This window comes from Arachis duranensis, chromosome 1 (assembly GCF_000817695.3).
Source record: "Arachis duranensis cultivar V14167 chromosome 1, aradu.V14167.gnm2.J7QH, whole genome shotgun sequence".
Classification (NCBI taxonomy): Eukaryota; Viridiplantae; Streptophyta; class Magnoliopsida; order Fabales; family Fabaceae; genus Arachis; species Arachis duranensis.
The window spans coordinates 97,353,723-97,358,434 of record NC_029772.3 but is presented as its reverse complement, the minus strand read 5'-3'; positions in this window follow the sequence as shown (position 1 = coordinate 97,358,434).

Genomic DNA, 4,712 nt, shown 5'->3' with positions numbered 1-4,712 from the left:
CCCTATATGGGTTAGGGGATACGCCAATAAAACCACTGGGATTTTTACCCCTTCACACCACCTTTGGAAGAGGGGAAAAATCAAGGACTCTGAGCATAGACTTCATAGTCATCGACGAAGGGTCAGCCTACAATGCCCTAATTGGCAGAACTACCCTTAATCGACTCGGAGCAGTGGTATCAACTCCTCACCTCTGCATGAAATTCCCGACTCCAGGAGGAATAGCAACGGTGAGGGGGGATCAAAAATTGGCAAGGAAGTGCTATAACGAAAGCCTAAATCTGAGAGGGAAGGGCAAAGAAGTCCACACCATAGAATTAGGTGGTGCAAGGACCAGAGAAGAGCTACGACCCCAACCGGGAGGAAAAACGGAGGAGATACAGGTCGGTGAGGAGGAAGGAAAAAACACTTACATAGGAGCCAACCTAGGGGAAGCCCTGAAACAAAGGTTGGGTGAACTCCTAAGAGCTAATTCCGACCTCTTCGCCTGGAAGGCTTCCGACATGCCCGGGATTGATCCTGAGCTCATGTCTCACAGACTCTCGGTTTACCCAGGATCCCGACCTGTACAGCAAAGAAGACGCAAGCTCGGCCCAGAAAGGGCCTCCATAGTAGAAGAGCAAGTACAGGCGCTCCTGGAAGCCGGCTTTATCAGAGAGGTCAAATACCCAACATGGCTAGCCAATGTAGTGCTAGTCAAAAAACAAAATGGTAAATGGAGAATGTGCGTCGACTACACCGACTTGAATAAGGCATGTCCTAAGGACCCTTATCCCCTACCGAGTATTGATGCCCTGGTGGACTCCAGCTCAGGGTACCAATACCTATCGTTCATGGATGCCTACTCGGGGTATAACCAAATCCCACTAGAAATGAAAAGTCCGACTTGTTTGAGAGAGGTTCAACAGCTCAATGGCCGACTTGCAGCCCTCTCCAGATTTTTGGCAGGATCGGCACTAAAATCCCTTCCGTTATTCTCCCTATTAAGGAAGGGGTGCCAGTTTGAGTGGACTCCGGAATGTGAGGGGGCGTTCCAAGAGTTCAAAAAATTCTTAAGCCAACCTCCTATCTTGACCCGACCAGTACCGGGAAAAGACCTCGTCCTATACCTATCCGTCGCAAACAGAGCTGTCTCATCAGCCCCGGTCAGAGAAGACGAGGTCGGGCAACACCCGGTCTATTTCACCAGTAAGGTTCTACAAGGTCCTGAGCTAAGGTACCACAAACTAGAGAAGTTTGCCTACTCCTTAGTGATAGCCTCACGAAGGCTACGACCTTACTTCCAGGCTCACACGATAAGAGTTCGTACGAATCAGCCCATGAAGCAAATCCTTCAAAAGACGGATGTTGCAGGGAGAATGGTTAAATGGGCGATAGAGCTCTCCGAGTTCGATTTGAGATACGAAACTCGGACTGCAATTAAAGCCCAGTGCCTCGCCGACTTCATTGCAGAACACGCAGGTGAACAAGAGGAAAAACCGACTACATGGGAACTCTATGTAGACGGATCCTCCAACAAAACAGGAAGCGGCGCAGGCATAATATTGGTAGATGGAAAAGGAACCCAGATAGAGGTTTCCTTAAAATTTGACTTTCCGGCTTCAAACAATCAGGCAGAATATGAAGCCTTGATTGCAGGACTAAAGTTAGCAGAAAAAGTTGGCGCCACAAAGGTGACGATCTACAGCGACTCACAAGTGGTGACTTCCCAAATAAGTGGGGAATATCAGGCAAAAGACCCCAATATGAAGAAATACTTGGAAAAAACCTTGGAACACCTAGGGCACTTTGCGGAAACCGAGGTCAAGCACATAACTCGGGATCTAAATAGCAGAGCTGACGCCCTATCCAAGCTAGCAAGTACCAAACCCGGAGGGAACAACAGAAGCCTGATTCAAGAAACCCTCCAAGAGCCCTCGGTATCAAAAGCAGAAGATGAACGAGAGGTACTTGAAGTAGTCGGCCTAAACCTCGGATGGATGAATCCCTTAGTCGAATACCTAAAATTCGACATCCTCCCTAAAGAGGAGAAAGAAGCTAAAAAGATCCGAAGGGAAGCACAACATTATACTTTGGTGAGAAATGTTCTTTACAGAAGAGGGATATCAACACCACCGCTGAAGTGCGTACCGACCTCAAGAACCACCGAGGTGTTGGAAGAAGTACACAGTGGGATCTGCGGAAACCATCTCGGAGCAAGGTCGCTGGCCAGAAAAGTGATCCGAGCAGGATTCTATTGGCCGACCTTGCAGAAAGATGCCACAGACTTTGTGAAAAAATGCCAGCCATGCCAGATGCATGCAAATTTCCACGTGGCTCCACCAGAAGAGCTCATTAGTATAACTTCCCCCTGGCCTTTCGCAAAATGGGGAATGGATCTGCTAGGTCCTTTTCCCCAAGCACCAGGGCAAGTTAAGTATTTAATCGTGGGAATAGATTACTTCACAAAGTGGGTAGAAGCAGAACCATTAGCCACTATCACCGCTCAAAGAAGTCGCAGGTTCCTCTATAAAAACATCATCACAAGGTATGGAATACCTTATTCCATAACCACAGATAATGAAACCCAATTCACCGACGCCACCTTCAGAAGCCTGGTAGCCAGCATGAAAATCAAACATCAATTCACCTCGGTAGAACACCCACAAGCCAATGGGCAAGCCGAGGCAGCTAACAAGGTCATACTGGCAGGCTTAAAGAAGAGATTACAGGAAGCAAAGGGAGCTTGGGCTGAGGAGCTCCCTCAAGTACTGTGGGCTTATAGGACAACCCCCCAATCCGCCACAGGAGAAACACCCTTCCGACTGGTATACGGCGTAAAAGCCATGATTCCTATAGAAATCAGTGAGCAAAGCCCAAGGGTAATTCTCCATGATGAGGTCGGAAACGTACAAGGGCACAAAGAGGAGCTCGACTTGCTCCCCGAAGTCCGAGAGAACGCCCAGATAAGAGAAGCGGCATTAAAGCAAAGGATGACTACCAGATACAACAAGAAAGTCATTCGAAGAACATTTGCCGTAGATGACTTGGTCCTAATCAGAAACAACATTGGAGTCAACAAGTCAGGAGATGGAAAGCTCGCCGCAAATTGGAAAGGGCCATACAAAATCAAGGAAGTGTTAGGGAAAGGTTATTATAAAGTAACCGACCTGGATGGCACTGAGTTACCAAGGTCGTGGCATGCTTGTAATATGAAAAGGTACTACAGTTAGAAGCGAACTCTACTCCCTGATGTACTCTTTTCCCAGCTTCATGATTTTTTCCCAAAAAAGGGTTTTTTCTGGAGAGGGGTTTTTAACGAGGCATCATAGTAGAGGCTAAGGGAAAATATGCTGTCAAGACCCTTAGTAGCAAAAAGGTACCTTCCCGATTAATAAAGATCTTTCTTATCACTATATTTCTCTTAAAATATCCTCCTTTATTTCTTATAAGTCTTTCTAAACGCGCCGACTTAAGCTCGACAAAGCGTGAAAATCCCATGAATCGACCTAACATGGTCGTCAGGATAAAACGACGAGGTACAAGTCGGTGTAAAGAGGTTATAAGAGGTGATCGTATTAAACTCGGGAACTATCCGACTCTTAAGTCGAAAAGAAATCCGAGTAATGCAAACTCGAAAGGACTCCGAGTAAAAGAAAACCGAGTTCCGAGTAGATGAAAAACGCATCGCAAAAATAACCTAAGTCATAAAAACTCACTAAAGCAAAGTTGAGTATAAAGGATAACAAAAGAGATATGAAAACCTGAAAAGTTTAAAGTTTGCATACAAGTCTTTGCACAAAAAAGGCTCGAGAAAACAATGCAAGCTAACAAAAGGGTTTTCCGAAAAAGATCAAACATATTCAAAACGGAAAAGCATGTACACGCGCAAAGTAACTTAATAAAAGCATGTACACGCGTAAAGTAACTTAAACCCTTATCCAAAAAGGGGCACCTACTTTGATTAGAAAACCCTTATCCAAAAAAGGGCATTTATTTTGTTTAAAACCCTTATCCAAAAAAGGGCACCAAACAGAATATTTTGTTTACGGCCTTAAAAGGCCAGAAGGAAATTGTTCACAACCACCAACAAATAAATAAGTTCAAAAAAGGGGGGACCCACAGGCCGGGCCCCCATATAGCCATAAAAATAAAAAGTCATTTTTTGGACAGAGTAGAGGAATCACCACCACCAGGAGGAACACCACCAGGACCGGGAGGAGGAGCCAAAGAGGAAGTCGGGGAAATGATTGAAGAACCCGGAGCATCTTTGGGACGAGGAGGAGACTCTATAATCCTCTGCCCCCGAGTCTTTAGGTCTGACTCGGAAATGACCTCGGGGACAGGAGGGTCAACAATAGCGCCGTCGATAACTACCTTGTCAGGATGTAAAGGAGAAAGGTCCAAGTCGGGAGCAATAACTCTGACTTGTTCCAAGAAAATTCTCCAAGACTCCTCGGCGCCCTCGGCGATAGAATCCTCCAACTCGGCGTATGCGTTCCGGGAATTCAACAAGTCCTTCCTCACAGCCACAATATCTTGAAAAAGACTGTGATAGCTCTCCTGCGCTGTTTTCCTCAAATTTGCCTCCAAGGTGCATTGAGCCCGCAGCTTACCCTCCTCCTCCTTAAGGTGATCCCTCTCCTTCCTCAGTCTATCTCTCTCCTCCTTCAATTCTTTCTCATGTTTTTCATAAATGAGAAGTCTCCCCTCCAACTCCTCAACCCTCGAGG